This window comes from Capra hircus, chromosome 1, assembly GCF_001704415.2.
Source record: "Capra hircus breed San Clemente chromosome 1, ASM170441v1, whole genome shotgun sequence".
In the NCBI taxonomy this organism is placed as follows: Eukaryota; Metazoa; Chordata; class Mammalia; order Artiodactyla; family Bovidae; genus Capra; species Capra hircus.
In genome coordinates, this window is record NC_030808.1 from 145,424,122 (window position 1) to 145,449,790 (window position 25,669).

Sequence of the window (25,669 nt, forward strand, 5' to 3'; positions counted from 1 at the left end):
CTGTCCCCACCAGGACTTGCTGTTGCCTGGCACATGCTCTCCTGGGAGGTCCAGGGTAGGGGCCTGCAGAACGAACTTTCTACCACTGATTGAAGTGCTTATATCTGGGGAGTTGTCTAGAAAGTCTAGTGGATGTGTTTTAGGCAACTTCAATACCTTGGTGAGAGGCCAAGCAGGTTTCTTGGGTCTGACTCTGGTAGTGAGAGTGACCCACTCAAAAAAATGAGATAGTAAAAATTGCAGTTTAAAATTTAATTTAATAAGTCCATGTGCTGAGAGTGAAACAAAATCCTTTTATAAATTCTTGCTTGTTGGTAGTGAGTGAAGTCCATCAAGATAACTTAAAAAGACTGAAATGTGGTTGTGCACATCTATATTTACATACATTGAGTGTGATCTATCGTAAATAGAAAAATAAAACAAAAATTATCTCGGGACCTGCATGGGTGCTGTGAGCATAACACTGACCTTCTAAGCAGAGGAAATTTGCAATCAAGGGTATGTGGACAAGGTGAAAACATGCTCTCCCAGGCAAGGGAGTGTGCCTGGCATGGCATGCAGGACAATGCTGGGCTAGAGGTCAGGTGAGGGCCTTTTGGGGTCTTGGCTTCTGGTTCCTTGGTGATCATGTCACCAGCATGCATTGGCCTCGAGATGCTATTTTTCGAGGTGGAGGAGTAAAGAAGTTCACCCCCCTGCCGCCTCCTTCTCTTTTCTGCTGAGACCATCACCAGGAGTGTAATTACTTGGACACAGTAATTGCACTGGTGGATTCTATGATAGAAATGGCGCTGAGTCATCCTTGCCCGTCCTCCCCCTAGAAGCTCTTTTAAACTCTAGTTACCCTGTCTTCATGTTGGCACTGCAGAGTTCTGAATGTGCTCTGTTGGAGGGGGTGAGTTAAGGAGACACTCCATCCCCCAAACTGGGAGAATTCAGTCCACTAGAAGTCATATCTTTGCTACGGCCGATTTAGTTTTGGGCAAAAGCAGTGCATTTGCTCTTCTTCCTTTATTGAGATCTCTCTTGGTGTGAGTTCCCATTTAGCAAAAATGGGAACCATGAACAGATTCCTAGGATCTGCAGTTCCAAGAGCGTCCCACTGTGAAACCACCAGCATTACCAGAGTCATCATCAGTGGAGAAAGTCTTTGTGGCTATAGACCGGGTGGGCTCACTTGGGGCAGTGTAGTCCTCCTCGGGGGGAATGTGTGGCCAGAGCTGCCTGAATGCAGTGCTCTTGACCCAGGCCCCTGCTGTGTGCCCACCCTACGCACCCCCACAGGGCCCCGTGCTTCCCCGTCCTGTGTTTCACAAGCTGCTGGGAGCCCCTTGTCCACGCTGGGCTGCCTGTCCCTGGTGCACTGTCTCCCTCTGGGAGGCTGGTCTCTGTTCCACTTCTTTCACTTTGGCATTCGGGATTTGGAAGAGTGTCTCCATGTGACCTGCATGCATGCTCTGCCCCCATGCTGCGTTCTGGCTGGTCTGGCTGGTGTGCTTTCCTCTTTTCTCACCAGCCCATCTTTCTGTCTCCTTATTTGCCATCCACATACTTTCTCTGGTGAAGGAATAGATCAAATATTTTGCCCATTTAAAAAATTAGGTTGTTTTCTTATTGAGTTTGAGAGTTCTTTGTATGTTCTGGGTACAGTCCCTAATGGAGTACATGTTTTGCAAATATTTTCTCCTAGTTTGTAGCTTGACTTCTCATTTTTATGTGTATTTTGAAAATCAAAGGTTTGACATTTCCATGACATCCCACTGATCAGTTTTTTTCTTTTTATAAAAGACAACATGTTTTTTGTATCATACTCATGAATTCTTTGTAAAACTGGAGATCTGTTTTTATTCTTATTTCTCTTATTCTTTCCTTTGGCTTTTCTTAGCTTTATATTGTGGCTATTATATCTAAGTCTATGATATATTTTGAATTAATTTTATATCCATAGGACTGGAAAAGGTCAGTTTTCATTCCAGTCCCAAAGAAGGGCAATGCCAAAGAATGTTCAAACTGCCACACAATTGCACTCATCTCACACGCTAGCAAAGTAATGCTCAAAATTCACCAAGTGAGGCTTCAACAGTACATGAACTGAGAACTTCCAGATGTACAAACTGGATTTAGAAAAAGTAGAGGACCCAGAGATCAAATTGTTTGATCATAGAGAAAGCAAGGGAATTCCAGAAAAACATCTACTTCTGCTTCATTGACTACACTAAAGCCTTTGACTGTGTGGATCACAACAAACTGCTTTAAGAGATGGGAATACCAGATGACCTTATCTGCCGGTTTAGCCTGCTTTCACTTTGATTGAAATCACGTTGAATTGATAGATGAGTTTGGTGCAGTTGACATCCTGTGGGATAGAAGTGTTGAGAGGGGACATACTTGCTTTGTCCTTGATCTTAGAGGAAAGAGTTCAGTCTTTTACCCATATGTGTGATGTTATGTGTAGGTTTTTATTGGAGGTCCTTTATCAGGTTCATAAAGTGCTCTTATTCCAAATTTGCTGAGGATTTTTTTTCATGAGTGGTATTGAATTTTGTCAAATGCTTTTTCTGTCTGCATCTTTGAAGTCATGTATAGTTTTTCTTTTTTTCTGTTTATATGGTCCATAAACAATTTCAGGCATACCTCTGAGATACTGTGAGTTTGATTTCAGACCAGAGCAATAAAGTAAATATTGAAATAAAGAGTTGCATGAATTTTTTTGTTTCCCTGTGTATATATGTTATGTTTACAGTATGTTGTTGTTGTTCAGTTGCCTAGTCATGTCTGCCTCTTTGTGACCCCATGGACTGCAGCATGCCAGGCCTCCCTGTCTCTCACCATCTCCCGAAGTTTGCCCAAGTTCATGTCCATTGCATCAGTGATGCCATCCAGCCATCTCATCCTCTGATGTCCCCTTCTCCTTCTGCCCTCAATCTTTCCCAGCATCAGGGACTTTTCCAATGAGTGAGCTGTTCGCATCAGATGACCAAAATACTGGAGCTTCAGCTTGCTGAATGTTTACACTGTGCTCTAGTCTATTATGTGTGCAATAGCATCATGTCTAGAAAACAGTGTGCACCTTAATTTGAAAATATTTTATTGCTCAAAAATGCTAATCATCATCTGAGCCTTTAGCAAGTGGTTACCTTTGTCCTGGTGGAGGGTTTGAAATCTTGCCTGAGTTACCAGAATGCAACACCGATACACGAAGTGAGCAAACACTGCCAGAAAAAATGCCGCTGATAGGCTTACTCGATGCAGGGTTGCACAAGCTTTCAATTAGTTAAGAAAAAACAGAGCCAAACCAATATCTGAAGCACAGTAAAATGAAGTGCAATAAAATGAGGTTGCCTGTACATTGTTTTTTTTGTGTTTTTGTGGGTTTTTTTTTTTTTTTTGGTATAGAATCAGTTGCTTTTCTAGAAGAAATCCACTTTCTTATGATATATTTTTTATATTGTATGATTACATATGTTAAATGTAAGAGTTTTGCATCTATATATACGAGGAATACTGGTTTACTCATAGTGTCTTTTTTTTTTTGATTTTGGTATCAAGTTAACTCTTGCCTAACAGAAGGATTTGTCTAGTGGTTCCTTACCTTCCATCTTCAGGACAAGTTAGTAAGAAACTTCTATTATTTCTTCCTTGAGTATTTCTTCCATTGAAGCCATCTGGATTGGTTCTTTTATTGGTAGGAAGATTTTTACCTGGAATACTTATAGAGTTATCTGATTTTTCTTGAGTGAGTTTTGATAGCTTTATTTTTCTAAGAATTCCATTTAAGCTGTTAAATGTATTGGCATGCAATAATTTCTCACATTCCCTTATTTTATTTATTTTCTTTTCACTGAAGTGAAATTCGTGTCATGCATAATTGATCATTAGAAAGTGTGCAGTTCAGTGAATTCAGCAGTGTCGAGCAGCCACCACCCAATCTTAGACTTTTCAAAGTCAGACTTTTTCACCACCCCAGAGGAATATCACATCCCCATTAAGTAATTACTCTCCATATTCCTTGTTCCCCATAACCTGGAAACTGCTAATTCTCTTTCTATCTCTATGGATTTACCTATTCAATACAATACCTATTGTATTTCCTATAAATGGAATTATACAGTATGTGACGTCTGTGATTGAGCATAATGTTTTCAAAGTTCATCTGAGTTGTAGCATGTATCAGCACTTCACTGCTTTTTATGGCCACAGAATATTCCATTGTTTGGACATATTAATATTAGTTTATTCATGTGTTGATGGACATTTTGACTATTGTGAATAATGATGCTTTGAACAAGCGTCTGTTTGATTCTCTCTTTTAGTTCTTTTGGATATATACCTAAGAATAGAATGGCCAAGTCATATGATAATTCTGTGTTTTACTTTTTGAGGAACTGGTAAACTGTTTTCCATATAGGCTGCACAATTTTACATTCTCACCAGTGATATATGAAGGTGGTTGTTTCTCTAGGTCCTCCCCAACACTTGGATGTATACTGGTTTGTTATTGCATAGAGTGCTCTATAAATGCCAGTTATGTGATGTTGGGCGATAGTGTTGTTTGATAGTGTTGTTGTTCCTATATCTCTTACTAATCTTCTGTCTAGTTGTTTTGATCCCTTTATTATTATGTAATGCCTTTTTTTTCACTTCTGACAATATTCTTTGCACTGAAACCTCATTTTTCTGATGTTGATATAGCCATTCCAACTTCCTTTTGATTAGGATTAGAGCCGTACATCTTTTTCCATCCCTTTTATTTTAATCTATTTGTATATTTATTTTTAAAGTGGGTTTCTTATAAATATTGTAGTGAGGTCCTGTTTTTTTTAATCCAATCTTAATAATTTCTGTATTTTAACTAGGTTGTTTTAGACCATTTATACATAACAAGGGCCTTCCCAGGTAGCGCTAGTGGTAAGGAACCCGCCTGCCAGTGCAGGAGATATAAGAGATGCAGGTTCGATCCTTGGGTCAGGAAGATCCCTGGAGGAGGTCACGGCAACCCACTCCAGTATTCTTGCCAGGAGAATCCCATTGACAGAGGAGCCTGGTGGGCTATAGTCCATAGGGTCACAAAGAATTGGACATGGCTGAAATGACTTAGCACATACTTTATATGACTATTGATATGATTGAACTTAAATTTATAATTTTGCCATTGGTTTTCTATTGGTCCCATGTACCATTAGGTCCTCTTGTCCTCTTTTTTTTTGACTCATTTTGTGTCAAGTACTATTTATTATGAATTGTATCATCTTTACTAGCTTATTAGCTATATCACTACTTCATTTTTATCAGTTTCTTGGGGGTTCATTGTGTATATCCTTAACTTATCACTGTCTGTCTTCAAATAATACACTAGTTCACTTGTAGTATAAAACCCAACAGCTATGTACTTCCTTCTCACTTCTCCTGACCTTTATGTTACTGTGTCATGATACTTTTACTTCTACACTGCTCTAAACCACACAATACATTGTCATTATTTTTGCTTTATATAATCCATTATCTTTTAAAACAATCTTATAAATTAAGAAGAAAGCCTCTTATATTTATTCATGAATTTTGTTCCCAGTGCTTTGCATTTCTTTTTATAGATCTAGATTTTCTTCTGATATAATTTTTCTTTTGTATGATGGACTTACTTTAATATTACTTGTAGTCCAGAAGTGTTGGTGATGAATTATTTTAGCTTTTGTTTATTGGGAAAAAAAATCTTCCTTTTGCTTTTATATTTGAAAGTTATTTTCATTGTTTATAGTTTTTCAAGTTGGTAGCTTTTTCCTTCATTACTTTGAGATGTTATTTCATTGGCTTCTGGCTTGCATTGTTTCTGGGAAGTCCTTGTCCACCATGTCTGTGTTCCTCTGAACATACGTTTTTTTTTTCCTCTGGTTACTTTGAAGATTTTCTCTTTGGGTAAGTCAATTACAATATACCTTGAACCTTGATTTTATTCCCTTCATGTTGTCTTCTGCTTGGGGATTGTTGACCTTGAATTTATGGATTCATAATTTTCATCAATTTTTGAAAAAAAGTCATTATATCTTTAAATACATTTTGTTCCATCCTGTTCTCCACCCCCGTCCCAAGTGTTCAATTACACAAATATTTCTGTGTTTTTAGGGAAGAGGGAATCTTCCCCTGTGTTTCATTTTAGATCATTTCTGTCTTCACAGATTGTTTTGTCTGCTCACTGACTAATCTTTCCTTTCCTAGTGTCTAATGTGATGTTAATGCCATCTAGTGTATTTTTCATTTCAGACGTATTTTTCATCTCTATGTGTTTAATTTGGGTCTTTTAAAAAATGCTTTTCATGTCTCTCCTACACGCTATGCTTTCCTCTATCTTCTTGAACATGTACAATGTGTTTGTAGTAGCTGTTTTAGGGACTGCATGTGCTAATTATTTCCTGGGTAATTTCTGGTTCCTTTTCTTATTGATCAACTATCCTCCATAGGAGATATATTCTCATGCTTCTTTGCATCCCTGGTATTTTTTAAATGAACAAAAGACATCATGATTGTATATTGTTGGGTTATGCATTCTTTTAATTACTTTAGATTTTCCTCTTGAAATGGACTCTTTGCTTGGAAAGTTTAGCCCCCATCTATGGGATCGCACAGACACGACTGAAGCGACTTAGCAGCAGCAGCAGGCAGCACCTAGTTGTCTGTGCTCTCCCAAGTGCCCGGCCCTGTGGTCCCTGTGTCGTAGGTTCCCTGGTCCAGTTGGTGGGAGTGAGGTCCACTCCTGAGGCTGCGCCAGTGATGGCAACACTTTGTCCTGCTTCTTGCTGTCACACGTTCCCTGGCCTCAGTCACACGGGTTGACTAGTGTCCTGGCGAAAAGTCAGGTGCACCCCCACTGGTCTCCAGCGCACGTCTTAGCTCTCTCCTTTCTGGTCTTCCACCCTGCTGGTTCTCGCTGCGGTCGCCTCCTTGCGCCTCAGCTGTTTCCTCACCTCAAGACTCCCCTGACTCTGCCTGGGTCCCCCTTCTGGCGCCGTGGCCTTGAAACCTTCCCTACTGTCATCTGCGCAGCCAGCACGCCTCCCATGTGTTTCCCCCTCAGGCTCCTTGTTCTGTGCTGCCTGTTGTCCCACCGCTGAGCACCTTTGTCTCATGTCTTCTGTTTCTTCATTGTTTGAGGCTGGAGAGTCCACCTGGTTCCTCCTCTCTGTCATGCCAGAAGTGGATGTCTCCTGAGTTCCCCTGGCCTTCAGTCCTCCCTGGATCAATGTCCTAGGGCTCCTAGAGAGGCCCGGGCAGAGCTGTTTACCTGCCGGGGAGTCTGCACAGGCTGGGCTCCAAGGTCCTGCTCCAAGGCACAGCGTTCTTCAACTTGGAGCTGAAACCATGTGGGTGGGGGTTGCTGTCGGGGGTCCTGTCTACACCTCACTGTGCTCTTCTCCTTGCTGCTCACCACAGACCGCAAGGGCTGTAGGAGTCAGTGCCACCCAGACTTCCACCAGGGTTAGGACTGTGGGCTAGGGTTCAGGGGAGACCACGCTCTGAGTGGTTACTGGTATCTTTCAAGTTCCAGACTCAGTTTAGAATCCAACCATCTTTCACGGAATTCTTTTTCCTGGAGACTATCTTTGGCCTTCTAAATAACTGACTCATAGCTACCTTCTTTTAAAACATTTATTTAGTTTGATAAAATTTGATATCTAAGATGATGGAACAGTCTTTGGGTTATTTTCTACCATGATTTCCAGTTATAATAATTTTTTTAACCTGTTTACAGGGCTGCCTACAGAGGGAAGCTCCTCACATGGTTCCATGTAAGTAGCGCTTCTTGTGATGCCTTTGGAGAGGTATGTCTTTAAACTGAGTGATTCTTTCCACATCAGTTGAGTTGTGAAGTCTTGCTTACATATGAAGCCATGTGTCTTGCTGACTCTCCTTGTGGCCTGGCCTCAAGTCACACGAGGGCCCCATCACAGGTCAGGCACAGTGCCCTGTCAGCGGTGTTTCATTTCCCTCTGGTTTCTGGAGAACCAGTATGTAAAAAGAGGTAGTTTCCTCCTTTCCTAAAAACCTTCTTCAGAGTCACCCTGACTACACTGTCCAGCAGGGGCCTGAGAACCAGTTGTTAGCCTGGGCCAAGCAGACAGCGCCTTCGTCCCAGGTTCCAGCAGTGACCAGTGTGCACTGTGGCTGTCGTGGTGTCACGTCCAGGCCCCAAGGACACCTCTTTGTGGCTGTGACTCCAGTTTTGCAAAACTACCTTGAAAGGATTCCTTTCAGATATATCCTTAAGATGCCTTCATTTTTCTAAAAGTTTTCAGTGGCCTTGCTGGGAAGGCTGCTGTGGTCGTGCTGGCGGCTGCTCTGTGCCTGTTCTGCTCCTCTGAGCCCCTTGCCCTGCCCTGTGGGGTGGTGCTGTCCTTCTGTTCACTTTCCAAGGCTTGGGAGGCAACATCACTGGTCACTGTGCTTGTCGGTGGTGAGATGGGGCTCTGAGGTGAAGCCTTTGACCTCATGAGCTCACATCCACTTGTATCCAGCGATGGCAGGATAACTGGGAGCTGCTTTGATGACAGAATGTGGGCTCCAAACTTGTTATCTGCCTTTTCCGGTGACCTTCACCATAGCTCCGAGTGGTCCTGAGCTCACCCGATCCGGATCAGAGAGCGCTAGAGGGTCACTGTGACCTTCCGGGGCCTGTCGCCAGCAGCCCCCTTGGGAGACGTGAGAGACACGGGCAAGGAGTCAGAGAGCTCGTGCACACGGGGGCTTTGGGCTGGTGGGTAACCAGATGAGCAATATTTGAGGAGAAAAGTTCTTAGGTTACAGATTGCTTGAGCAAAGACCTTGATGCATTTGTTCAGCAAATATTGACAGAATGCTTGTGATGGGCTGGGCATGCTTCTGGAATCACAGCCTTCCTTATTACATTCTCGTGGGGCCTATAAAACATACGAGTAAGAAGCGTGCCGGGTGGTGACGCTTGCTGGGAATGAACAGAGAAGAAAGAACTGGGGTCTGGAGGCACTGATGGGTGGTCAGTATAGCCCTGGGAAGAAGCATCTGAGCAGAGCCTTGGAGGAGGCGTCAGAGCCGGCCCTGTGGGTGGTGGAAGGGGAAGGGCTCCAGGCCTAAGGGAGCATGAAGGGGCAGGGCCAGGGAGGGGGGCGGGGCAGACACATCTCTGTCCTTGACAGCTGTGCTGCTGAGCGTGGGAGCAGGGAGCTGGGTGGTCTTTTTTCCTCTGTGTGTTGAATTGTTTCAGACTAAAGCTGTTATAATACCTGGTTCTTAGAGGACATCCAGATCCCTGCTGGCATGGGACCAACTTTGTAATTGTGCAAATCTGGATCTAATTTTCACAGAAATCTCCAAGGAAAGGCTTATGGAACTCAGGCATATAAACAGCACCCTGTGTGTGGCCGGCCTCTCTCCCCTGGACTTTGCTGTTGCCCACATATCTACCCCGGCATGCAGGAAACGTGGGTTCAGACCCGGCCACCAGTTCTGGACACAGCAGCACGCTTGGGTGGGGCGAGCTGGCCAGGCACCTCCCTGTCCGCGTGTGCACAGCCCGTGGGCTGAGTGTGGGCGCTGAGGACGCCAGCACCCCGGCAGGACGGTGGCTCCAGGGACTGTGGCTTATTTGGGGGCTCCCCTGAGGCTTGGCTAAGGCAAGGCGCAGGCTTTTCATAGGGCACCTGTCCCTCTTCTGCGGGTAGGGAGGGAGCCGTTAGGAGCTCTGAGCTAGTTGGAACAGGTACGTCTATCTCTGGTGAAGCCGCCTGCGTCTTCCTGTGGGATCCAGGGGGCTGACGAGCCAGAACGGAGCTCATCTGCCCCGGATGTTTCCCAGGGGACGGTGGTCCAGGAAGAATGCAGTGTTCCATTTGCACGTCTTCCGAGAACTTGGTGCCATGGAGCAGCTGCGGATGGGCCTTTCCCCATCTCCGTGCGCTTGCGCTCAGACCCCGCTGGGCCCCTGACCCGCTTTGTTCCACAGGCACTTGGCTCCCTGCCGGGCTGGAGACTGCCATTGAACGGCTGCTGCTGCTAAGTCGCTTCAGTCGTGTCCGACTCTGTGCGACCCCATAGACGGCAGCCCACCAGGCTTCCCCGTCCCTGGGATTCTCCAGGCAAGAACACTGGAGTGGGTTGCCATTTCCTTCTCCAATGCATGAAAGTGAAAAGTGAAAGTGAAGTCACTCAGTCATGTCCGACTGTAGCGACCCCATGGACTGCAGCCTACCAGGCTCCTCCGTCCATGGGATTTTCCAGGCAAAAGGAATTTCTTAAATTCCTTTTAATTCCAAAAATTCCTTAACAGGAATTAAGGAATCATGATCACGAATGTTTGGTGACGTTTTATTCACTCTAGTCTTTTATTCTTCATGATACTGAGAATGATTATTTGCTGTCAAACTCGTCTGCGCCCCTCTCCCCGCATTAAATTGACTACCTTCACTACACAGTTGGAAAATATGGAAAAGAACTTTAAAACTCACAAACAGTGAATGCAGACAGAGCCCTGCCACGGGACTCCTCCATCAGGGCCTCCCCCCACTCCATGTCCTTCTTGGTGACCCCTCCTCCTTCAGCCTGTGGTTAACGGGGCAGCCCTGTACACAGACACCCAGTCCTTGTCATCCTCTGTCCTGCTGCTGCCGGGGACCAAACGGCCCTAAGACCAATCAAGGACCTCACCCCGCTCCGACCCCTACGAGGTTTGCTTTCATCTGTGGCCCTTATTGTGCTTCCAACCTTTCTTCTTCGGCTTTCTCCTGTCATCAGCTTGCAGCCTCAGGAAGAAAAGCAGATGTAAGAAGGCGGTGGAAAGCCTGTTTAAGACTCAGCCCCTCCCACGACGGGACACACCCCTTCCCCACCCTGGCTGAAGGCTGGAGGGTGAAGCAGTGGCCAGGGGCATGCAGAACAGACGGTCCTAAGCGGGACGTATGGTCACACTTAAGTGGGTTATGGAGCCAGTGACCCCAGTCCCTGCTCTGTTGGCCCCTAGAACAGTGGGAACCTGGGGTGGGCTTTTGGGAGCAGGCAGGGCTTTTCCTCTAGCTCAGTTGGTAAAGAGGTAAAGAACCTGCCTGCAATGCAGGAGACTTGGGTTTGATCCCTGGGTAGGGAAGATCCCCTGGAGAAGGAAATGGCAACCCACTCCAGTATTCTTGCCTGGAGAATCTGATGGACAGAGGAGCCTGGTGGGCTACAGTCCATGGGGTTGCTAAGAGTCAGACATGACTGAGCGACTTCACTTTCACTTTTCACTTTCATGCATTGGAGAAGGAAATGGCAACCCACTCTAGTGTTCTTGCCTTGAGAATCCCAGGGACAGGGGAGCCTGGTGGGCTCCCGTCTATGGGGTCACACAGAGTTGGACTCGACTGAAGCGACTTAGCAGCAGCAGCTAGCGACTATATGTATGTGTGTATGTAAGGGGACACCTTAGGGCTCTGCCGTTCGGATGGAGGAGCAGAAAGATGGGACTCCTGAAGGAGCTGGCGGGCTGTTCCCTGCTGTATTTGAGGGGTCGGATGGCCACAGATCCCTGGCAAGTCTGGAGGTGAGTCAACAATAAGTACACAGAAAATTATGGGAGGCCATCCTTTACTCCAGGACTCGCATGTCCAGGAGGGAGGTGCAGTGGGAGGAGTGAACTGCTGTGGTCCCTGCTGGGTGGTGGACGGAGGTGTAACACTTAGAGGGATAGGGGAGAGGGAGGGGTGGAGGCAGCTAGTGGATGACACACAAGATCCTGGAGTCAAGAAGAGCCATACAAACTGATCGTAAGAACTGGGGAGAGAAATAGCAAGAGGGTAAAAGATAAAGGAGCAGGAACCTATGGGGCCAAGGTGGGGAGACGGCAGGCAACACTCAACCTACAGCTCTGTGGAGCTCTACCTTTCGAAACTAGGTACATTTGTAATTTTGTTAAAAATAAAACATAAAGGGTTGTACAGCAAATACTGTTTCACACACATACACACACACACACACACACACACACACACACACACACACACACAACAAAAGCAGCCTTCTACCCGGATCAGCCTCTGCTTCTGCTGGGGCCAAGCGCCACGGCCATCTGGCCCTCCCAGCAGGACTGCGTCTCTGCTCCATCACGTGGCCTCTGCCTCGCTGAGTCTGGTGGAAAGTCTTTCTCCTCGGGGAGCTGAGCTGAGCACTGCGGCTTCTTACGTTGTATTCTTTCACAGGCTCCAGGACCCTGTGCCCTCTCGGTCTTGCATGTTTGTTGGGTGTCGCTGCCTCCTCCCCCCATGCATGACTGTCACAGCATCTTGGTGCTCAGAGGGGACCCTGCTGGTGGCGGTGCTCCGGGACTGCGGGGGCTGAGCCTCTACTGAGACAGTCTGCTCTATTTCACTACAGGCTTCGCCTCTGGGATTAAGTGGCATGCACATTTCTGTGCCCTGCTTTCAATCGGAGTGGTGTACCACAAAATGTTCCAAGTTACCATTTGAAAATGTTATTTTTAAAAAGTTGTGCAGTTTCCACTGTAGGGATATAGGTATTATTCTGTTAAATCACTCCCTTTCTGTTCAGTGTGTTTGGACTGTTTGCGGATCCATCGCTAGAGCTAGTAGTCATGAGGCGGACATCCTGTGCATCAGTCAGCCCCCCTTCCCAAGGCAGTATGGCGGTGTTCATCTTTGTGCAACCCGGGTCAGAGGAGACAAACCTTTTAGAAGGGGTGTGACGTGCTACTGCCCAGTTGCTCTCAGTGGGTGAATTACAGCAGCCTGAGTGCCTGGGCTCCCAGCCCCTGAAAACCCTGGGGTTTATGCATCTCCAAAAGCAGAAACATACTCGGTACAAGCGGCCTCTCCTGTCCTCTGGAGCACGTGGCCCTCCTCAAGTGTGAGCATCCTTGTGCACTGAAGACATTCAGCTTCCATGTTCCAGGCTTTTGTTTTCCCTGAAGCCATTCACCTTTAATCTGACGTTGGCCATTTGGTGCCGTCTATCAATATGCTACTCTGTGATGTCATCTTCTATGGTTTTTGCATTAGGAAAATCCTTTCCCAGCCTGAAATGTAGGTAGTCACTTGTGTTTAACTTTCTGCTTTTACTTTTTGCTTTGACATGTGCAGTCCACTTGGGATTTAATTTGATATATGGTATTTGTTGTTCAGTTGCTAAGTCATGTCTGACTCTTTGCAACCCCATGGACTGCAGTGTGGCAGGCTTCCCTGTCCTTCACCATCTCCCAGAGTTTGCTCAAACTCATGTCCATTGAGTTGGTGATGCCATCCAACCATCTTGTCCTCTGTTGTCCCTCCTCCTGCCCTCAATCTTTCCCAGCATCAGGATCATTTCCAATGAGTTGGCTCTTTGTATCAGGTGGCCAAAGTTATGTTATTAGGTGAATATATAATTTGCTTACAAATAGTGAACAATTAAGTTGCTTGCAAATGTTGAAAACTACGTCATTTTCCCAGTGGTTTGTTTTGCTACTTTTGTCCTATTTGAAAATATTGCATATACTAATATCTATTTCAGAATTCTCTGATTGATCTGTTTGTTCTTGTGCCAGTTGTTTAATTGCTAAGTCATGTCTGATTCTTTTGTGACCCCATGGACTGTAGCCTGCCAGGCTCCTCTGTCCATGGGATTTCCTAGGCAGGAATACTGGAATGGCTGGCCATTTCCTTTACCAGGGCATCTTCCTGACCCAGGGATAGAACCCACATCACCTGCATTGACAGGTGGATTCTTTACTGCTGAGCCACCAGGGAAGCCAGTACGCTGGTTTAATTTAGTTTCATGGTATATTTATTTTGGTTATTCTTGGCTACTCAATTTCTAGATGAACTTTAGGATGATTTTTAAACCCCAAGCTAATCAGATTGGGGTTTCATTTCAAATGGATCAAACCTATAATTTAAATGATAGACAGCTGGTATTTTAGCAATATTCAGCTTCTAAAAGAGGAAGATATTCTGTTTCTTCATTGATTCCCTAATTAGCCTTCCGTTATATTTTATAGCTTTTTTGCTGTATGTTTTCTCTTTTGAGCTCTTTCCTGACTTATATTATCTACTTATTGAAATTGGAATTTTCCTATTACATTCCTCTAATATTTAATAATGTATAGGAAAGCTATCAGTTTTTCTGTATTTGCACACAGCCATGCTTTTACTTGCAGTGGGTTTCTCAGCTGAGTTTTGACTCATTGACCCGAATGCTCCTTCACCGTGAAGTGTGCTTGTGGCAGCTGGCTGTCCGGTACATGGTGTTCATCAAGTTACACACATTTCCTTCTGTTGCTCTTCTATTAAATTTTTTTTGAAATAAAAAATAAAATTTGCGTTTTACTGAATGTTCATTGCTGCCATTAAGAGAGTCACAGGATTGTCTCCTTTTATCTCTTAACAAAGAGAATCATATCAACAAAATTCCAAGTGTTGATTGTTGGAATAAATCCTGTTAGGTCTTACTGATACTTTTAGATCTCTTCCCAGTTGTAATACCTTTTCAGTATCTTATTTGGGCAAGAATGAGGGTTAGTAATAAGGTTAGGACTTTCCTGTAGCTCAAATGGTAAAGAACCTACCTGTGATGCAGGAGACCAGGGTTTGATCCCTGGGTTGGGAAGTTCCTCTGGAGAAGGGAATGACAATCCACTCCAGTGTTCTTGCCTGGAGAATTCCATGGACAGAGAAGCCTGGCGGGCTACAGTCCGAGGGGTTGCAAAGAGTCAGACACGACCGAACAACTAACACACACAATAAGGTTAGGGCTGGAGCTAAGGTTAAAGGATTGGGTTGTGTGAGCAGTAGTCACTGTAGAGGTGAGTGTGAGGGTTAGGATCAGGGCCAGAGCCAGAGTGTCGTGCTCTGTAATTTTCTGTGTTGGACCCCAGGGAGAAAGGCCTCGGGCGTTAGGAATACAGGTGCCATCCTGAAAGGGTCCATGCAGAGCAGTGATTACAGAGAGCAGCAGCCGAGCCCATGGGGACAGGACTCTGCTGGAACACAGAGCACCCCAAACACGGAATTGTTGTTCAGTCGCTAAGTTGTGTCCAACTCTTGGCCACTTCACAGACTGCAACATGCCAGGCCTCCCTGTCCTTCACAATCTCCTACAATTTGCCCAGGTTCATGCCCATTGAGTCAGTGATGCCATCCAACCATCTCATCCTCTGCCACCCCTTTCCCAAACATGATGGCTTTGATCAGATTTAGTCAAAGTCAATTCCCTTGGCTGTAACAGGTCTGGGATGGGTGGGCTAGGCTCCACGAGGCCCCCTGCCCAGAGACCATGCCCACTCCACACTCTGGGTGGCCTGTCACTCTGTGCGCTCCTACCTGGATCTGTTGTCTTGACCTCTAGCTGCACTGAGTCAGCTGATGGGAAGGAGAAGTGTTGAGATGGAGGGCGGGCAACTACTTTTAGGGACCAGAAGCCCGAGTTACACCCACTGTCACAGTCCACAGGACCTCTGAACACCAGCAGTGTTCATAGAACCAAGTGCATTCCTGCAGTGGTGTGAGGATGGCTGTGTAGCAGTGGCGGTACCTGGGCAGGTGTGTGCTAGGGTGTGGCGCAGGACCCGCAGCCCCCGAAGCTGGGCCAGCCCCGAGCAGTCATGGCTCCTGCTCTGAGAGGGCAGGAAAGAGTGCAGACCGTATGGGCCTGGCCCCACTCCCCCGCCTCCTGAGGTTTTGACTCACCTTTCATCCCTTGGATTCCTCACAGGCCTGGCCACTCTCTTGAGCACGGATGGAAACAAAGGGCCTCGGTGCTACCCTCTGGTCCTGCGGAGGCCTCAAGGCACCCTTTCCCTCCCTCCTTCCTGTTCTTGGCTTTCCTTTCTCTTTCCTTGGCCTGTGTTCACTCTGGGCTCCTCTGGCGAGTGCTGTCGCCCCAGAGCAGCCTGGCATGAAGGGGCTAATGCCTTTTCAGGAGAGGACTCACTCCTTCTTCCCCTACTGCCTGCCTCATGGCTGGGCCGTCTGGTGGCCCCGTAGAGACAGCGATGGATCTGGAGCTGTGTGGCTGGCCAGGGATGGCGTGCGTGGCTGCAGGATTAGTCGCCCGCAGGTACACCTCAGATGAGTGGGAGCCAGCCTCTCGGCATCCTGCGCATGCCGTGCGCAGCAGCAGCTTCACCCACGCTCTGGCGAGAGTGGGTCTGTTGTGCCTAGATATGGAGGGCTGTGCCCCACTTTAGCCCTTGCTTGGGTGGCCTGGTGTTTTCTGCCCTGGGGAGTGCCCTGCACAGTCATAGCGGCCAAGGGTGCTTCTAGCTCTCTGGTTAAACACACTCACTCTGCTTACTCAGGCCCCTGTATTCTTCCTCTGAAATTCCCGTGGCACTTAAGTGTTATACCACTAGGTATGCCCTTCACACTCCCAGGCACTTTGTCTTCTCTTTGGACATGAGGGGTGAGCATTGGTGAGCTCCAGTTATACCGAGCTGGAAAGAGGTTTTCAGTGAGGACTTTCACATTTTCCAAGAGCTCTGGTCGTTTCAGTCCTTTGGGGCCTAAACCTATCACTGGGCAGCTTTGTTCACCCATAGGTGGGTCCACATGCTAGAGTTTGCCCTCCTGTCTCTGGCTCTGCACACAGCACGCCAGTCATGAGAGGCCTCAGCATCCCCGGGCCCCCGTGGGCCGTCTGTCTGTGCAGAGCCAGGGCCTCAGGCCAGACTGGCTGGCCAGAGCACAGCTGTTCCAGGGTGCCCGGCAGTCAGTTCCTCTCATCATCCCTGGTATTCATTTGGCAGAGTGGGGTGTAAATTATGGAAAGAGAACCTTCCACTAGGAGCCTGCCTGGGCTGGTGGAGTCAGCCTGGGGATCTGGTTTTCTTCCAGCCCTTCTCCTGGATCACCCCGTGACCTTGGCACCTTGCCAGGTCTTTGTCCATCTAAGCTGTTTCTCCATCTGTGAGACGGGATCTCCTTATCTGTCCTGCCCAGTCCCAGAGAAGGAGACTCAGCTGTTCAGGCTTCCACAGAGAGGGCAGGGGCGTTGGGGTCTTTCCAGGGGTACGCATATGACCACATGAGAAGCTAGTCCCAGTGCTTGCTGTGTTCCAGGAGAAGCGTCTCACCGGGTCTCCACAGTTCTCCAAGGCCTGTGAGTATCCTATTTCCAGTGAGGACACTGACATCAACACCAGAGCAGAGGCCAGAGCTCTCTTTTCAGAACCCCTGGAACCCTTCACTTCACCACTATTAAGTCCTAGGAATTCAGACATCAAGTCTTACGGCCAAGTTACCTTCCAGGAAACTGGGCCATTTTCCATTTTCACCAGTAGTTTTAGAGTGCCTGTTAGAGCCCAAGGTAACACTGTACACTGACACAAAACATGTTTCTTTTTTGTGTTTTCTTCTATCAGTGAAGTTGAAGTTATTTAAAAATTATAGTTGATTTAAAATTTGTGTTCATTTCTGCTGTACAGCAACGTGATTCAGTTATACATATACATTTAAAATATTCTTTTCCATTGTGGTTTATCACAAGATATTGAGTACAGTTCTCCATGCTATACAGTAGGATCTGGTTGTTTAACCATCCTATATATACAATAGCTTTAATCTGCTAACCCCACCTCGCACTTCATCCCTCCCTCACCTCCCTTGACAGCCACAAGTCTTTTCTCCATGTCCACAAATCTTTCTGTTTTGTAGGTAGGTTCATTTGTGTCATGTTTTAGATTCCACATATAAATGATATCATATGGTATTTGTCTTTTTCTTTCTGACTTAATTCAGTCAGTATAAAATCTGTAGTTGCATTCAGGTTGCTGCAAATGACAGAATTTTGTTCTTTTTATGGCTGAGTAATATTCCATTGTATACATGCGCCACATCTTCTTTATCTGTTTTTCTGTTGATGGACATCCAGGTCTTTGCTATTGTGAAATAGTACTGCTGTGAACATAGGGGTGCATGTATCTTTTTGAATCAGAGTTTTGTCTGGATATATGCCCAGGAGTGGGATTGCTGTATCATATGGTAGCTCTATTTTTAATTTCTGAGGAACCTCCACACTGTTTTCCATAGTTGGTACACTGTACCAACTTAAATTTCCACCAACAGTGTAGGAGCATTCTGTTTCCTCCACATCCTCTCCAGCATTTGTTATTTGTAGAGTTTTTAATGATGGCCATTTTGACTGGTGTAAGGTGATACCTCGTAGTTTTGATTTGCATTTCTCTAATAATTAGAGGTATTCAGCATCTTTTTATGTGCCTATTGCCCACTTTTATTTGTTCTTTGGAAAATTGTCTCTAAGTCTTCTGCTCATTTTTTGATTGGTTCATTTGTTTTTTTGTTATTGAGTTGTATGAGCTGTTTGTATATTAGAATTTAAGCCCTTGATGTTTGCATGTTTGCAAATATTTGCTCCCAGTCCATAGGTTGTCTTTTCGTTTTATTTTTGATTCCCTTTGGTGTGCAAAAGCTTATAAGTCTGGAGGAGGGTGGGGCCACTGTTCGCATCACAGACTTGCTTTAGCTGGTGGAGCAGATGGTGGTTGCTTTTGGTCCTCAGCAAGGAACAGAACGTATGGACACCACGAAGTGATCTTAGTGCATCCTAAGATCACTTTAAATTTGGATCATCATTTAAATACTTTAAATGATTTTTTTCTTGTGTCACTTTGCTCATAACACTTCATTAGCTATCTGATCATTTTTGTATCTGAGCTCATCAAGTAAAATATACAGAGAGGCCCAGCACTTGGAGAGGCTGAAGTAAGATATGGTGGGAGCTGAAGGAGCTGCAGGCCTAGCTGCTTGCCCATGCCAGCAAGGCTCTTCCATGTAGTGGAGTCCATGGTTTATAAGAAGAAAAAACTTTCTCTATCAGTTCCACTTGGAAAAATTTGGAACTACTAAATCTTCCTACAAACGTTTTCTCTATTCTCTGTGAAAAAAATTGTTTAATTCAGGGGGAGAACAAGATGGCAGAGGAGTAGGTGGATGTGGAGTACATCTCTCTCCATCAGGAATACACCCTCAGACACAGAAGTGCATGCAAAATACCAGCTGAGAGCAGACAGGAGTACCTGACCAGCAGAAAAGAATATACAGACCCACATAAAACTTGAGATCAAGCCCTGAGACTTTGGAGTGGGAGCACTGACACCAAGACCCTAAAATACCAGAGAGCTAACCCTAGGGGGTATCAAATAGTGAGAACTCATGCAAAGGAAACCACTGGAATACAAGACCCAGCATCACCCAACCACCAACAGCACCCTGTGCAGGATGCCTCATCTAAACAACAAACAAAACAAAAATACAAACCCAGTCATCAGCAGACAGGATTGCAACCTCACTCAGCCTTGCTTATCAGAGGAGAAACAAACAAATAAAAACTCAGCACAGATCTCACCCTATAAGAAGCTTACACAAACCACTGGACCAACCTTAGAGGGCAGAAACCAAAAGGAAAAAAGAATTCAACCTTGAAGTCTGGGTAAAGGAGACCTCAAACACAATAAGTTAAAAAAAAATAATGAAAAGGCAGAGAAACACTATATAAATGAAGGGCCAAACTAGAAACACAGAAGTCCAAATAAGTGAAGAGGAAATAGGCAAACTGCCTAAAAAAGAATTCAGAATAATGATAGTAAAGATGATCAAAAACCTTGAAAGCAAAATGGAAAAAATGCAAGAATCAATTAATAAAGACCTAGAAGAATTAAATAATAAATATGCAGAGACAAACAACACAACTACTGGAATTAAAAATACTCTAGAAGGAATCAGTAGCAGAATATCTGAAGCAGAAGAACAGCAAAATCAGTGAGCTGGAAGATAAAGTGGTGGAAATAACTTCTGAAGAGCATAATAAAATAAAAAGAATAAAAAGAACTGAGGATAGTCTAAGAGAACACTGGGACAATATCAAATGCACTAACATTCGAATTATAGGGATCCCAGAAGAAGAAGAGAAAAAGAAAGGGTATGAGAAAATTTTTGAAGAGATTATGGTTGAAAATTTCCCCAACATGGAAAAGGAATTCTTTAATCAAGTCCAAGAGGCACAAAGAGTCTCATACAGGATAAACCCAAGGAGAAACTTGCCAAGGCACATGCTAATCAAACTAACAAAGACTAAAGACAAAGAATATTAAAAGCAGCAAGGGAGAGGCAACAAGTAACATACAAGGGAAACCCCATATGCTTAACAGCTGATCTTTCAGTAGAAATTCTGCAGGCCAGAAGGGAATGGCAGGATATATTTGAAGTACTGAATGGGAAAAATCTACAACCAAGATTACTGTACCCAGCAAGGATCTCATTCAAAATTGATGGAAATTAAAAGTTTTCAGACAAGCAAAAGGTAAGAGAATTCAATACCACCAAACCAGCTTTACAACAAATGTTAAAAGGACTTATATAGTCGAGAAATACAAGGGAAGAAAAAAGATCTACAAAATCAACCCAAACAATTAAGAAAATGGCAATAAGAACATATATATCAATAATTACCTTAAATGTAAATGGATTAAATGCTCCAACCAAAAGACACAGACTGGCTGAATGGATACAAAAACAAGAGCTATATATATGCTGTCTACAAGAAACCCATTCAGACCTCAAGACACATATAGACTGAAAGTGAGAGGATGGAAAAATATATTCCATGCAAATGGGAAGCAAAAGAAAGCTGGAGTAGCAATCCTCATATCAGACAACATAGATCTTAAAATAAAGAAAATTACAAGAGATAAGGAAGGATACTACATAGTGGTCAAGGGATCAATCCAAGAGGATGACATAACAGTTATAAATGTCTATGCAACCAACATAGGAGCACCTCAATACATAAGACAAAAACTAACAGACATAAAAGGAGAAATTGACAGTAACACAATAATAGTAGGAGACTTTAACACCCCTCTCACACCAATGGACAGATCATCAAACCAGAAAATTAATAAGGAAACACAAGTCTTAAATGATACATTAGACGAGATGGATCTCATTGATATCTTCAAGACTTTCCATCCAAATGCAGAAGAATATACCTTCTTCTCAAGTGCACATGGAACATTCTCCAGGATAGACCACATCTTGGGTCACAAATCAAACCTCAGGAAATTTAAGAAAATTGAAATCATATCAAGCATCTTCTCCAATCACAGTGATATGAGACTAGATATCAATTACAAGGAAAAAACGGTAAGAAACAGAAACACATAGAGATTAAACAACACGTTTCTAAGTAACCAACAGTTTACTGAAGAAATCAAAAGAGAAATAAAAAAATTTCTAGAAACAAATGTCAATGAAAACATGACAAATCAAAACCTATGGGATGCAGCAAAAGCAGTCCTAAGAGGGAAGTTTATAGCAATACAATCCTACCTCAAGAAACAAGAAAAACATCGAATAGACAACCTAACTTTACACCTAATACAACTGGAAAAAGAACAATAAAACCCCAAAATTAGTAGATGGAAAGAAATCATAAAGATTCAAGCAGAAATAAATGAAAAAGAAATGAAAGAAACAATAGTAAAGATTAATAAAACTAAAAGCTGGTTCTTTGAGAAGATAAACAAAATCGACAAACCTTTAGCCAGACTCATCAAGAAAAAAAGAGAAGAATCAAATCAACAAAATTAGAAATTAAAAAGGAGAGGTTACAACAGGCAACACAGAAACACAAAAGATTGTAAAAGACTATTAGGAGCAACTGTATGGCAATAAAATGGATAACCTGGAAGAAATGGACAGATTCTTAGAAAAGTTCAGTCTTCCAAGACTGAAACAGGAAGAAATAGAAATTATGAACAACCCAATTACAAGCACTGAAATTGAAGCTATGATCAAAAATCTCCCAAAATCAAAAGCCCAGGACTAGATGGCTTCACAGGAGAATTCTATCAAACATTTAGAGAAGAGCTAATTTTTACCCTTCTAAAACTCTTTAAAAATTGCAGAGGAAGGAACACTTCCAAACTCATTCTATGAGGCCACCATCACCCTGATGTCAAAATCAGACAAAGACAACATGAAAAAGAAAACTACAGGCCAATATTTCAGAAAGCTAAGATCATGGCATCCAGTCCCATCACTTCATGGCAAATAGATGGTGAAACAGTGGAAACAGTGGCTGACTTTATTTTTCTGGGCTCCAAAATCACTGCAGATGGTGATTGCAGCCATGAAATTAGACGCTTACTCCTTGGAAGGAAAGTTATGACCAACCTAGACAGCATATTCAAAAGCAGAGACATTACTTTGCCAACAAAGGTCCGTCTAGTCAAGGCTATGGTTTTTCCAGTAGTCATGTATGGATATGAGAGTTGGACTATAAAGAAAACTGAGCACAGAAGAATTGATGCTTTTGAACCGTGGTGTTGGAGAAGACTCTTGAGAGTCCCTTGGACTGCAAGGAGATCCAACCAGTCCATCCTAAAGGAGATCAGTCCTGGGTGTTCATTGGAAGGACTGATGTTGAAGCTGAAACTCCAATACTTTGGCCACCTGATGCGAAGAGCTGACTCATTTGAAAAGACCCTGATGCTGGGAAAGAGTGAGGGCAGGAGGAGAAGGGGATGACAGAGGATGAGATGGTTGGATGGCATCACCAACTTGATGGATATGGGTTTGGGTGGACTCCAGCAGCTGGTGATGGACAGGGAGGCCTGGCATGCTGCAGTTCATGGGGTGGCAAAGAGTCAGACACAACTGAGCAACTGAACTGACTGACAGGCCAATATCACTGATGAACATGCATGCAAAAATCCTCAACACAATTTTAGCAAACAGAATTCAGCAACACATCAAAAAGCTCATACACCATGATCAAGTTGGGTTTATTCCAGGGATGCAAGGATTCTTCAGTTTTCACAAATCAATCAATGTGATACACCATATTAACAAATTGAAAGATTAAAACCATATGATAATCTCAATAGATGCAGAAAAGCCTTTGACAAAATTCAGCACCCATTTATGATTAAAACTCATCAAAAAATGGGCATAGAAGGAACCTACCTCAACACAGTAAAGGCCATTTATGATAAGCCTACAGCAAACATTACTCTGAATGGTGAAAGACTGAAAGCATTCCCCCTAAGATCAGGAACAAGACAAGGGTGTCCACTTTCACCTTTATTATTCAACATAGTTCAGGAACTCCTAGCTACAGCAATCAGCGAATAAAAAGAAATAAAAGGAATCCAGACTGGAAAAGAAGTAAAGCTCTCACTGTTTGCAGATGACATGACACTGTACATAGAAAACCCTAAAGATAGTATCAGAAAATTACTAGAGCTAAGCGATGAATTTAGCAAAGTTGCAGGATACAAAATCAATACACAGAAATCACTTGCATTTCTATATACTAACAATGAAAAATCAGAAAGAGAAATTAAGGAATCAAGCCCATTCACTATTGCAACAAAAAGAATTAAATATCTAGGAATAAATTTACCTAAGGAGACAAAATAACCGTACACAGAAAATTATAAGACACTAATGAAAGAAATCAAAGATGATATAAACAGATGGAGAGAGATTCCATGTTCCTGGGTAGGAAGAATCAATATTGTGAAAATGACTATACTGCCAAACGAAATCTACAGATTCAATGTGATCCCTATCAAACTACCAATGGCATTTTTCACAGAACTAGAACAAAAAATTTCATAATTCACACTGCTGCTGCTGCTGCTAAGTCACTTCAGTCATGTCCGACTCTGTGCGACCCCATAGACGGCAGCCCACCAGGCTCCTCTGCCCCAGGGATTCTCCGGGCAAGAATACTGGAGTGGGTTGCCGTTTTCTTCTCCAATGCATGCATGCATGCATGCTAAGTCCCTTCAGTCATGTCCGGCTCTGTGTGACCCCGTAGATGGCAGCCCACCAGGCTCCTCGGTCCATGGGATTCTCTAGGCAAGAAAACTGGAGTGAGTTGCCATTTCCTTCTCCATCACAGTTCATATGGAAACACAAAAGACCCCGAATAGCCAAAGCAGTCTTGAGAAAGAAGAATGGAGCTGGAAGAATCAACCTTCCTGACTTCAGATTATACTACAAAGCTACAGTCATCAAGACAGTATGGTACTGGCACAAAAACAGAATATAGACCAATGGAGCAAGATAGAAAGCCCAGAAATAAACCCATGCACCTATGGGTACCTTTTTTTTGACAAAGGAGGCAAGAATATACAATGGGGCAAAGACAGGCTCTTCAATAAATGGTGCTGGGAAAACTGGGCAGCTACGTGTAAAGGAATGAAATTAGAACACTTCCTAACACCATACACAAAGATAAACTCAAAATGGATTAAAGACCTCAATGTAAGACCAAATACTATAAAACTCTTAGAGGAAAACATAGGCAGAACACTCGATGACATAAATCAAAGCAAGATCCTCTATGACCTACCTCCTAGAGTAACAGAATTAAAACAAAAGTAAACGAGTGGGACCTGATTAAACTTAAAAGCTTTTGCACAGCAAAGGAAACTATAAGCAAGGTGAAAAGACAACCCTCAGAATGGGAGAAAATAATAGCAAATGAAACAACTGACAAAGGATTAATTTCCAAAATACAAGCAGCTCATACAACTCAATGCCAGGAAAACAAACAACCCAATCAAAAAGTGGGAAGAAGACCTAAACAGACATTTCTCCAAAGAAGGCATATGGATGGCTAACAAATACATGAAAAGATGCTCAACATCACTCATTGTTAGAGAAATGCAAATCAAAACCACAATGAGATATCACCTCACAACGGTCAGAATGGCCCTAATCAAAAAGTCTGCAAACAATAAATGCTGGAGAGGGTGTGGAGAAAAGGGAACGCTCTTGCACTGTTGATGGGAATGTAAATTGATACAGCCACTATGGAAGACAGTATGGAGATTTCTTAAAAAAAAAAAAAAAAAGAAACTAGGAATGAAACCACCGTATGACCCAGCAATCCCACTCCTAGGCATATACCCTGAGGAAACCAGGGTTGAAAAAGACCATGTATCGCATTGTCCATTGCAGCTATTTACAATAGCTAGAACATGGAAGCAACCTAGATGTCCATCGACATCTTTTACTCTCCTCTTTCACTTTCATCAAGAGGCTTTTGAGTTCCTCTTCACTTTCTGCCATAAGGGTGGTGTCATCTGCATATCTGAGGTTACTGATATTTCTCCCAGCAATCCTGATTCCAGCTTGTGCTTCTTCCAGTCCAGCGTTTCTCATGATGTACTCTGCATATAAGTTAAATAAGCAGGGTGACAATATACAGCTTTGACGTACTCCTTTTCCTATTTGGAACCAGTCTGTTGTTCCATGTCCAGTTCTAACTGTTGCTTCCTGACCTGCATACCGATTTCTCAAGAGGCAGGTCAGGTGATCTGGTATTCCCATCTCTTGAAGAATTTTCCACAGTTTATTGTGATCCACACAGTCAAAGGCTTTGGCATAGTCAAGAAAGCAGAAATAGATGTTTTTCTGGAACTCTCGTGCTTTTTCGATGATCCAGTGGATGTTGGCAATTTGATCTCTGGTTCCTCTGCCTTTTCTAAAACCAACTTGAACATCTGGAAGTTCATGGTTCACGTATTGCTGAAGCCTGGCTTGGAGAATTTTGAGCATTACTAGCATGTGAGATGAGTGCAATTGTGCGGTAGTTTGAGCATTCTTTGGCATAAGCTTACATTAGCATATGTAAATTAGATAGCCAA

At 43.9% G+C, this 25,669-nt stretch overlaps 1 protein-coding gene across 8 annotated transcripts in view; it reads left to right on the forward strand.

The window, feature by feature from the left end:
• Positions 1-25,669, forward strand: part of PCBP3 (poly(rC) binding protein 3) — a 237,492-nt gene that overhangs the window by 79,640 nt on the left and 132,183 nt on the right. For all 8 annotated transcript variants that reach the window (XM_018052257.1, XM_018052252.1, XM_018052282.1 and 5 more), the window contains exon 2: positions 7,745-7,781. The gene's annotated coding sequence lies outside the window, so the exon portion shown is untranslated. The remainder of the gene's footprint in view (positions 1-7,744; positions 7,782-25,669) is intronic.